Below are 12761 nucleotides of genomic sequence, written 5' to 3'. Positions count from 1 at the left end.
ATTTCATGTTTTTAATTCTGGCTGCGCACCGCCCTGAGTCCTCAGGGAGAAGGGCGGTATATAAATAGAAAATAAATAAATAAATAAATAAATAAATAAATAAATAAATAAATAAATAAATAAATGTTGATCACGTGTCCATGAGAATGTTGCATCTGTTGTGAATGAGAGGACCAATTGCAAGTCGCATGTTTCAGTGCCATTGTAGCTTTAACAGGCCTGGTGGCTCAGCAGACTAAGCATTGTGATTAACACCAGCTGTCTGCAATTACTGTAAGTTCGAATCTCACCAGGCTCAAGGTTGACTCAGCCTTCGATCCTTTCAAAGGTAGGTGAAATGAGGACCCAGATTGTGGGGGCAATAAGCTGACTTTGTATAAATATACAAAAGTATGAAGGCTATTGCTTAAAGCATTGTAAGCCGCCCTGAGTCTCTGGAGAAGGGTGGCATATAAATCAAAAAATTTTAAAAAAAATGGTTGTAAGTTGTAAGTTGAGGACTACCTAGACTGCCTTTGACAGTGCTTGGTAGTTACAATAAGGTGTTGGAGAATTTCCCCTGTGATGAAACAATCCCCTGCAATGTTTTCCCCTATAAACAGCGTGTTGACTTTTGAAAGATCCTTTGCATGTAACTTTGCCAGGGACAACCTTTGTTTCATAACTGCTACTCCTCCTAAAGGAGTCTTAGGACTTATAAACAGGGGCAGCACAGATGACATCAAGCCAACACTTTAGAAGTTAGGCTCAAGATCTAGAAGGATCTTGACAGACTTGAATGCTGGTCCTTATCCAACAAAATGGAATTCAGAAGTGAGAAAAGTAAGGTGTTATACTTAGGCAAAGAAAACCAAAAGCACAGGTATTCAACAGCAGTCAATGTGAGAGGTATCTAGGAGTCCTAGTGGACAATCTCTTCTGTATGAGCCAACAGTGGGCTGCAAAAAAAAAAAAAAAAAAAAAGCTACAAAAAAGCCACCAGACTTGAAAGGTTGGGCTTGGACAATCTGGAACTGCGTCACCTGCGGTCTGATCTAAGCATAGTACACAAAATTGTCTGCTACAATGTTTTACCTGTCAATGTCTTCTTCAGCTTCAACCACAATAATACATAGGCAAACAATTGATACAAACTCAAGGTAAACTGCTCCAAACTCGATTGCAAGAAATGCGACTTCAGCAACAGAGTGGTCAACACCTGGAATGCTCTATCTGACTCTGTTGTTACAGCCTCAAACCCTCACAGCTTCAACCTCAAACTGCCCACCGTGGACCTTACCCCATTCCTAAGAGGTTTGTAAAGGGGGCGTGCAAAAGCGCACCAGCGTGCCTACCGTCCCTATCCTACTGTCCCCATTTATCTGTACTTACTTCCTTTGTATATGTTTACACCTATACCTGCTATCTTGTACATGTTTGACAAACAAACAAACAAACAAACATACAATCCTAGGGTTCATCAACAGAGGAATAGCATCAAAGTCACGTGAAATGTCAACAGTGCTTTATATGTACTGGTAAGATCACACTTGGAATACTTCACCCAGTTTTGGTCACCATGATACAAAAAAAAAAAAATGTTGACACTCTAGAAAGAGTGCAAAAAAGAACAATAAGGATGATTAGGGGACTGGTAGCTATACCATACAATAAATGTCTAGTCTAACAAAGAGAAGGACTTGGGGTGACATGATAGCAGTTTTGCATTATTGGAGGCACTGTCACAGAGAGGAGGGGGGTCAACCTAGTCCCTTTTGGGACAATGGGTTCAACACTGCCCAGTATAGGGAAAAAAGAAAGTGTGGAGCCAAGGAAAAGTATCAGGATGTGTGTGGATGTGTTACTGCTCTGGACGCAGGAACTGAAGGCTTGAATGTGTTTAAGCAGAAAGGGCAAACTTGACCACAAAGACAAATGAAATCTGAGGACTTCAGAGTTGGAAGAACTGAAATGAGTCATTTTGGAGTCATTTCAGTCTCACAGAGAATAACCTTCTGATTTATATCCACATTATAGCCTCCAATGAATGGTCTCATGCAGCCTTTTTCTTCCTACCTACTCCTGGGCTCAACACCTCAGCAGAGAATCCAACAGCACAGAGACCAGATGAAGTTAGGAGAAATGAAGTGCAACTTGTAACATTTAAGCTAATGATAAGGCATAAAATAATTCATCAATCCCACCTCTGGGACCCATTGCATCAATCCTTCTTTATTAGCCCTGCTTCTACTTTACTATGTCAGATGCCCAAATGGCGCCATTCATCCATTAGAGATCTGCCTTGCATTCCAAGTTCTTTGATGACAACCAAGTACTATATCAGGTACTATTACCTTCCAGCCTACTAAAGCCAGCTGACCTATGAATAAAAATGTAAGTCATGGGGAAAAGCTGTGGTCCTAAAACTATTTGGGATGGATGAATCTGAAACAGTTTAGTCCGGTGCTATAGTGCTAGGGTAATAACCAGAAGTCTGTGAGTTCTAATCCTTCCATAACCATGAAAGCCATCTGGGTGATGGCTTTAGGCCAGGGGTCTCCAAACATGGCAGCTTTAAGACTTGTGGACTTGAGCTCCCAGAATTCTCCAGCCAGCATAGCTGGCTGGAGAATTCTGGAAGTTGAAGTCCACAAGTCTTAAAGTTGCCAAGTTTGAAGACCTCTGCTTTAGGCCAATCCTCCTTTCTCAGACTAACAATATCAACCCCACATTAGGGGTTGATATTGGAAAAATAGGAGGCAGGACTATTAGATATGTATGCTGCCTTAAGTTTACAAAAAAAGCAAGGATAAGGTAAAAGTCAAATATATAAACCTGGAGGAGTGAGGGGTAAGAAAGACATGTGAAGTTGCCAACAGTAACTCCAGCCATATGCAAATGAAATCTTTCTTGAGGAATCCCTCACCTGTTGTCTTATAATGTCCTATTTCATACAATGCATTAAATTATTATGTTTTATTTCATTTGGGCTTACAGTACTGTGCAAAGACAGAAAACATTGGATGTTTTTAATGGCATTTATTTTACCCGTCCAGTCAACCCAGCTATATGTGATTTATTCAACCGACTATGACTAAACAAACCATAGGTGATTCATCCCATTTTGGCTGCAAGGTTCTAAGAAGACATTTGAAAGAAATAGATTAGCAATGACACCCAAGAGGACCTTTTGCCATCCTGCTTGCTTTGCTCAATGGGGCCAGGCCTCCCTTGTGGGCAGGATACGGGATGGGTTTGGCAGCTGTGAGAGCGTGGCTGAGGGGAAAGGAAGACACAGGCAACAGTCTGCAGCAGCTGCCACATGTGGCCTCTCAACTTGTTGCAAGTACATTGGTGAGGGAATGTGGGAGGAGAGGGGAGCGGTACTTCCTGAGTGCAGAGCCAGTACCCTACTTAGCCCCCTCTGGCTAGACTGCAGCCTGTCTGCAGTCCACCCAACTTGGCTGTCTCAGGAATTCTGGGAGTTGAAGTCCACAGGTTGTAAAAGGGCCACATTTGCCCACCCCTGGTCTAGGGAAACTTTAGGGGTATGGTGTGGCAGGGAGAGCATGCTTGCTCTCTGCACCTGATCCTGTGGTCCTGAGGCAAAAGCATTCATGCATATTTGGCCAATGATGGCAGCAGTTAGAGCAAAGAACCTGATCTTTGCTTATCTGTCTGTAGGATTCAACCCAAGAAAGTATTGGTTTCAACTGGAAATTTCAGCGTGTTATTAAATCTTTTCCACTGAAATTGGAAGTGGTTAAAATCAGCAGGGATTGTCCCCTGCACACCCCTTTTTTTTCTTTTTTGTCCTTTTTCACACATCTTTTCTCCTGCGCTCCCTACATTTTTGAACAAAAGAAAGTTTTATTCAAATCTGCAGAAACCACAGAGTCAGGGGTGGCTGCATCTTTTGGGGTCTTTGATGGGAACACATGTGAACTGTGGATCCGGCAGGTGCTCTTCCTGTTACTGCGGCAGCGGAGGAGGAGGCAGCTGGCTGCAAAGCTGGCAGCTCCCTGGCTTCTGGTTCTCTATTTTTTTTATTTTTTCAAGTGAGATTCAGCAAGCAATCCGTAACAAGGAAAAAAAACACCTCTCTTGTGCAAATCTAATGAAGGAAACAAATAGATTCTATGGAAGAGTTCAGTTTCAGAAATTGTGAGAAGTCTACACTGCATAATTAGAGAACATTATTAATTACTGTTACTGTGGTAAACATTCAGTTCACGGGAAACAAGCAATAGACTTGTTTTCTTTTCTACACATCTTTTTTGACAGAAAAAGAGATCATCCTGGAGAAGATCTACCTATATTGCCTCTAAGAGTGGACATTGTGATAATGTGATGGCACTGTATCAATCATTTTTTTTCCAACCAAGCAGAGAATATTAGATTAGGAAAACTTGCCATCATGTTTAATTGGGATGGGAAAATACCTTGGTCTAATAGTTAAGGCACCATACTAGAAACCAAAAGACTGTGTGTTTAAATCCCACCTTAGGTATGAAAGCCAGATGGGTGACTTTGGTCAGTTACTCCCTCTCAGCTCAACTCAGCTCACAGGACTGTTGTGAGGAAAATCTGACAACCCAAAACTCACACTTTATGATTGAACAAAGTGTACCAGAGAACTGAAAAAGGCCAACCATTTCCAATGTGATCTTCACAGCATTCTTTTATTTGTAAAAACATTTTGTAGACAGCTGGGCATATTTGTGGATATGAATGTTCTTTTTTTTTTTACTTGATATTGTGCTCTTCTAAAACAACACATATTTTATTTCCTAATAAAAATGTTTATCATGGAGGCAGTAGAAACAAACTCCTTTTTATTCCAGTTGTGATGATGCTATGATTAAAATGAGTTTGAACGTCTAAGCTGCATATGCTTTGAATATTTCTATTTTTATATAAAAATTATCAAATAATCTTTAAAATGTATTCTAACATATTAAGAATATATTTATTTTATTTTTATTTTATTTTGAATTTGTATACCGCCCTTCTCCCTGAGGACTCAGGGCGGTGAACAGCCAAGTAAAAACATCAAGTACAAATATTAAAATACAGTTAAAATATATGTATATAAATTTGGCCCCATTAATTAAAAACAATAAACAAAACACTTAAAAACACTTAAAAAATAGATGCAGTTTTAATGTTGAGGGGAGATATTATGATGGTAGCGAGATGACATTTTTACTATTGAATTTAAAGCTACCCATCTACCTTTATCCATTGCTGACACCAGCTTTCCCAGCCTGGGATATTTTAGATGTATATGAAAGCACAGTTCCCAACATCTTCAGCCAATCTATCCATGGGTTATATTAGTAGATGATGATTGGTCACACAGTCAGACAGATGTTTAGCCTGGATTTGGTATTTTTATTCACTGATCAAGTCCTTCCCAAGGACTTGCACTAGACAAGGATAGACAGATGCTGTTTGATGGTGTGAAAGATCTTGTTACAGGTCATAAGTTGTTCCAATTATTATTATGGTTGGTCAATCAGCCAGATGTTTACACTGAATTGACATTTGTATTTATCCATTGAGTCCTTCCCAAAGACCTGAGATAGGCAGACATTATGCTATGGCTATTATTATTAGCTTTCAAAACATCATAAAACATAAATTGACCAATTGAAGATATTATCATGGGAACAAGAAAAAAGAAGTCTCTGTGGCACGTCTGCACCATAGTTGGGTGCCAATATGGAAAGGATATTGGAGACCTCTGACTATATTAAGCATGGAATTTTCTCCAAACTTTTAAAGCTAGGAATACAGGAGATCTCTCTCACACACACAAGCACCCAATAAATGTCTGCAGAAACATAGACCTTCCAATTAAAATGTCATTTCATTTGTTGTTCAAGTAAGACTTATTGAGACTTCAACTGCTATAGGAAGACCCAAAAAAAAATGTGACACCAAATCATTGAATCATTTCTCCTCCTCACTCACACCTCCCAATAATAGGAAAATGTTTTCTAAAGGTTGTGAAAACCTCTTGAAAGAATTTTAGAAGATAAAAATCAATCTTAAAGTTCTCACCTTCGCAGTGGTTGTTCGCTAATTTGAGGTGGGAAAATATATGTGGGTGTTGGAAGCCTTGTTTGGGTCAAGGCTTATGAGAGGGGAGGAAAAAAAAGAATGTAAATTCTCATGGATAACGTGGTAACATGGGAGAAGCATAGTGCCACAAAGGTTTACTAACTGAGATCTCCCCAAAAGTGTCAAACAGTATCTTTCAGCCTTTCAATGAAGTCAGTTGTCACTGTTAGAGCTGCCAAGTATCTGCTGGAAAAAATAAAAACAACCCTTGCCCAACAATTTAAAAGAACCTATTTTGGGGTTTCTTTTTTCCTCTTTCTTTCTTTATTGGTTTATAATATGTAATACAAAAATACAAAAGAAAAAAATAGGAAAATAAGGGAGAAAAAAGGGAAGGGAAAAGTGAGAGGAAAGGGGAAAAAAGAAAGAAAAGGCATTGACTTCCGACTTTCTTTGAATAGAATAAGATAATAACATCAATAGAATCAGATAATAACATCAAACTTGAACATCAAACTTGAACTTTTTACTTTTTCATAATAATTTAAACTAGCGATTTCTATAACAACATTTGGAGTTTTTTTGTGTGCATTGTTTCAGTCCAATAATATTTCAACTAAGATGAATGTTCTTCCCTAAACTTTATAGATACAGATTAACAGAGTTGGAAGGGCCCTTGTAGGTCATCTAGTCCAATCCCCTGCCCAGCAGACCTTGCACCATTTTTGACAGATGGCAGTCCAGTCTCTTCTTGAAAGCTTCCAGTGATGAAGCTCCACAACTTCTGAAGGCAAGCTGTTCCTTTGGTTGATTGTTCTCACTATCAGAAAAATTCTCTTTTCCAGGTTGAATCTCTCTTTGGTCAGTTTCCAGCCATTATTCCTTGTCTGGCCTTCGGGTACTTTGGAAAATAGCTTGACCCCTTCCTCTCTGTGACAGCCCCTCAAATATTGGAACACTGCTATCATGTCTCCCCTGGTCACTAGACTAGCCATGCCCAGTTCCTGGAACCATTCATCGTATGTTTTAACCTCCAATCCCCTAATCATCTTGATTGTTCTTCTCTGCACTCTTTCTAGAGTCTCAACATATTTTTTATAGTGTGGTGACCAAAACTGGATGCAGTACTCTAGGTGTGGTCTTACTGAGGCTTTATAGAGTGGTATTAGTACCTCCCTTGATCTTGATTGTATCCCTCTGTTAATGCAACTTAGGAATGCATTGGCTTTTTTGGATGCGCCGCACACTGTTGGCTCATATTTAATTGGTTGTCCACTAAGACTGCAAGTTCCCTCTCATAGTTACTGCTATTAAACTTGGTTTCACCCAGTCTATATGTGTACTTTCAGTTTTTCTTGCCTGGGTGTAAGACTTTACTTTTCTCTATATTGAATTTCATTTTATTAGATAGGGTTCAGTATTCAAATCTGTCAAGATCCATCTGGATCTTGAGTCTATCATATAGGGTGTTAGCTATTCCTGCCGGTTTAGTATCATCTGCAAATTTAGTAAGTTCCCCTTCTATTCCCTCATCTAAGTCATTTATGAAGATATTGAAGAGTACTGGACCTAGGACAGAACTTTGTGATACCCCATTGCTTACTTCCCTCCATGTAGATCTAGTACCATTAAGGACTACTCACTGAGTACAGTTGTCAGCCAGTTACGAATCCATCTGATGGTGATGCTATCTAACCCTCTTTTTTCTAGCTTACCAAGAAGTAGGTTGTAGTCTTCTTTGTCTAGCAAATTTGTTCAGCCAATGCCTTGATGAAATCTAAGTATATTATGTTCACAGTATTTCGCTGGTCTACTAACTTAGTCACTATGCTGAAGAATGAAATAATATTGGTTTAGCATGATCTGTTTTTAACAAATCCATGCTGACTTCTAGTGATTACTTTACTCATTTCTAGATGTTGGCAGATCTGTTTTTAATGATTTTTTTCCAGTACCTTCCCGGGTATTGATGTTAAGCTGATTTGTTTGTAATTTCCTGGGTCTGGTTTTTTTTCCTTTTTTGAAGATGGGAACCACATCAGCTCTTATCTTATCCACCAGGCTATAAAGATTGTAGCATCTAGAATTCCTAATCAATCACAGATATCCCATAGAAGAAAAGGGGGTATAGTGAAATATACATCACTATACCTAACCTGTATTTATCCATCTTAATATGAGAATATATTTCATTTTTTTTTTAGTTTAAAGTTCTTTATTACACGTGTTTTATACATGGCACTCACACTTTTGTCTTTCTCTCTGCTTTCTAGACCATTCTTTTTTTCTCCTAGACTGCTGTTTCTCCTAGATTTGAAGTGTTATTTTTGCACCCTTCCCCCCTTTTTAAAAGATATAATCACACACTGATCAACCAACTTTTCTAATATTAGCAAATATCACAGTTCCAAAGATTAAACAGTCTGACAAACATAGAGAGACTTCATCTAAAAACTGCACACACAAATCACAGAATCTTGATGGTCTTCTAAAAAAGTCTACTGTTTCTAGTTGTCCCGTGAGTAAGCCTTGCTGTAAAATTTCCAGTTTTTTTCCTCTGAGTTACTGGTTACTTCCCCAAACAAGAGCATTATCCTTCTGAGATGTAGCAGCTACCACAAAAGAGACAAACGCTTCACTGCACTCCAATTAAGATGGAACCGTTCTTGGATACTTGACATTTCTAATCAAAGCTCTACTATCTTGAATGTTAATTAGATCAATGCTCTGAAGGATAGCACATTTAAGTTTAAGTTTACTTTATTGTCATTGCACCTTGTACAATGAAATTAAATGCCATCTTCAGTATACATCATACATAAGAAAACTATAAAAAAATAAAACAAAACACACATCCTTCACATTCTACACAATTGAATTGAAAACCCCTGATACTGCATTAATGCACTATACAGAGGAATTCAACATAGTTACTGTTCTGGGATAGAAGCTGTTTTTCAACCTATTTGTCTTTGTTTTTATTGCCCTGTACCATCTGCCAGACGGCAATAGTTCAAAAAAAAATAAAAATGCCCAGGATGAGATGGATCTTTAAGAACATTTTGAACTTTCTTAAGGCAGCAGGAGCTATAAAGCTTTCCAAGGAGAGGAGAGAGCCACCAATGATCTTCTGGGCAATGATATTAATCCTCTGGAGCACTGTCCTATCTGCCACTGGGCAATTGGCAAACCATACACAGGTGCAGTAAATTACTCTCTATAGTGATAATCTCTATAGTGCAGCAGTAGAAGGTCATCAGCAATGTTTCAATCAGTTGTTGTTTCTTGAGAAGTCTCAGGTAGTAGAATCTCTGCTGGGCCTTTTGATCAGTGCTGCAATGGTCTCCATTGATAACCAAGGGCTGAATATCTGATCTATTCTTTCTGTAGTCCACTATAAGCTCCTTGGTCTTATTGGTGTTAACATTTTCATATGTTGGCTGAAATTTATCTTTAGTAAAATGTTTCACTGTTTTGATGAGACTTCAGCATACTGCCAGCAGAGCCAATGATTTAAATGGAATTTAGCAGACTATAGTACAATCATATGGAAGAAATCAGACTCAAACTATGTTTAAAATATTTCATTTCAATGGGGGTTTTGAAAGTATCCATGATAATTCGCAGAAGCATGCCTATTTCAGCCTTTAAAATTTCCAAGGCCTACAAATGATAATGTGAAATATTTTCTCACAAGTAGGGAAGTGGTTCTCCAATCCCCAGGCCGCAGACCACTACCAGGCCTTGAGGTGTTGGAACTGGGCCTTGGAGGTGGAAGGCAGACGAATGCATGCACATCATCACTTGCATGAGCAGTTGTCACATAGGCACACTCTCATGCAAATAGATCTGGGCACATGTGTGCGCTTGCCTGCCACTCATGCGGAATCATCCCCTCCCCCCCCATCAGTCCGCAAAACTGGAAAGGTTGGGGAACTCTGGCCTAAGTTACTATTAAAATGTTTAAAGCATTAATATGTCATTGTCATAAGACTAGAATTTGATTTTTTTTAATGGTTTGACAATAGAGTCAAGACAGATTTAATCCAGTCATTTAACTTTGTATTTTCCATATCACAAGTTATGTAATAGTCATTGGTTTAGAGGAGTTCCAACTTTGATCAGTTTGTCTCCATCAAATACCTTCTTAATGTGCTAACTAGAATCCTCTCAAGAGAGGTTAGCAGAATCCATGGAAGGTTAGTGTATCAGGACTTAGTTGCAAGAGGAAACTCCATATTAAAAGAAGCACGTTCACTCAAATGAGGCATTGTTCTTGTCCCTTGCAGAGACAGATTATTTCTAATCTTTTCTCTATGCTAATGTTTCTTAACCTTGGAAATTTTAGGATATGTGAACTTCAACTTCCAGAATTCCTCAGCCAGCAAGTTTAAAGTCCATACAGTATATCTTGAAATTGCCCATATTGAGAAACACTGCTCTAAGGAAATAACAAAGGGGTTGTGTTCGTTTAAATAACAAAAGGCAATTGAAGTTGGGGAACAGAATCTGAGAAAAAAACACTAATCCTAAATCCAGTGAATTTGCCTCTGAAATTTTCTAGAAGCTGATGAAGTCCAAGAAAGAAAGCAGAATACTTTTGCTTCAGAAAAACATCTTACTTTTATGAAAATAGTTAAAACTCTAGCTAAGAAATAGCACTAAGATTTTTTTATTTCCATTTGTGGAATGAAATCTAAATCTAGGATTTTTTAATTTTCTGTAAAATTTAAGACAATACGTGGAACTTTATTTTTAAATTTTTATTTTAGATTTGTTATCTCACCTTTGTTATTTTTTATAAATAACTCAAGGCACCAAACATAACTAATATTCCTTTGTCCTCCTACTTTCCCCACAACTATCCTGTGAAGCCCAAGTCACCCAGCCAGTTTTATGCCTAAAGCAGGATTAGAATTTACAGTTTCTTGGTTTTCAGCCTGCTGTCTTAACCAGTAGACCAAACTAGACCAAATGTTTTTATTCAATTTGTCAGGACTGTTTATATAGTTATATTTTTTCTGTAAAATTGTTTTAAAATGCCTCCTTCGTTTGAGTAATGAAAATTTCCATTTCTAGAAAACCAGTGCCATCTTGTGGCTTGCCTGATATTTTATTATTATCTTTTTTCCTTTTTTTTTTTTTAATTACTCAGGAAGTTGCTGACCTGAGTTGGTCACTTTGTACTAGAATCTCTTCACCCTGAATGTTTGTATTTCAATATTTAAAGTTAATAAGAGGTTGATACATTTTATCTGTTTTCTTTTTTTAAATAAAGGTTAATTTTGTTCATTCCTTATGAGATTGGTCTATCACTCCCAATAGAAGGGCATTATTATTTCAGTTTGTTTTTATCTCTTAATTACCATAAATGACCTAGTTCTTCTCCATGCTGGTTATCAAATGAGCAACAAATAACATGCCCCACCGGAAGAAAGATGGCGGCAACAGAAATGAAGAAAGCAGAAATTGGGGCCAGAGTTGAAAACCCAAGGACTTCTAGTAGAGGAGAACTGAGGCAGTGGTGAAATGTAAAATTTGTTACTACCGGTTCTGTGGGTGTGGCTTGGTGGAGGGTGGGTTAATATGACTGAGTGGGCATGGCCAACTTTTTTTAAAAAAAAACTTTTAAAACCATTTTTTCTACAACCTATTCGGCTGAACAGGTTGTAAAAAAATGCTTTTAAAAGCCTCTGGCATCCCAGCTGACTTGCCTGATCATCAGAGGCTTTTCTTTTTTAAAAAAAGCCTCTGGCGATCTCAGCTGACTTGTCTGATCAGCAGAGGCTTTGTTTTTACTTTTAAAAGCATTTTTTTAGCCGAAGAGATTGTAGAAAAAATGCTTTTAAAAATAAAATAAAAAGCCTCTGATGATTGTGCGGCTCAGCTGGGCATGGGGGTGGAGAGGGATTTTTGCTACCGGTTCTCTGAACCACCCGCAGCCATCGCTACTAGATTGGGTGTTCCAGTCCGAACCAGGAGCATTTCACCCCTGATCTGAGGCCTTCGGCTTCCCATTTTGCTAGTTCAAGCAATCCACTAAGGCTGGTTAGCTTTTACTTGAAACAGCATCTTGGACTAAATTGGCCCAACAGAGTTCCTATATTGAGAAATTGTGTGCTTAAGTACAAGGATAATATAGGAAAGACTTGTGAAATGGTTTTCTGAATTTGCTACTACTTTGTTCCCATATAGTGTTTTTCTCATATGCAAGATATCCTTGAGATAGAAAGAAAAAATATTGCAATGATTGATTACTAGCATGATAAATCTGAAACTAGTGAATCAGCATTTGCCAAATAAAGATAGCATTTTTTTTCATAGAAAATGGTAGTGGAGGATCCCCCAGACAAAGAATTTGGCCTCCTGTTTCCTTTGCAATTAAAATATTTTATGTCTTTATTGTCCACATTGCTATTTGTTCCTAAAAGGATTTTGTTGGTGGAGTGGGTGGAGGGTGACTTGACTGTACAGAATGTGCATTTTGATCCCACTGTTATTAGATTTCTTAGTTCTCAATTTAGATGCCTTGATTCAAGTATTAGCGAACTGTTTCTACCGGATTACAAAGACGGTTTACAATTTCTAATCTAGACCAAAAATAACAATAAAGTAAAATCTTCAGAGCCATGTATATTGAAAATCATATTGTATTAAAATTATATCTATTAATTTACATTGAAAAAAAGACATTGAAATAAGCGATTTACAATATA

This window comes from Pantherophis guttatus, chromosome 4, assembly GCF_059756535.1.
Source record: "Pantherophis guttatus breed Tessera chromosome 4, ASM5975653v1, whole genome shotgun sequence".
Taxonomy (NCBI): domain Eukaryota; kingdom Metazoa; phylum Chordata; class Lepidosauria; order Squamata; family Colubridae; genus Pantherophis; species Pantherophis guttatus.
The sequence above is the reverse complement of the archived record's forward strand: the minus strand, read 5'-3'. Positions refer to the sequence as shown.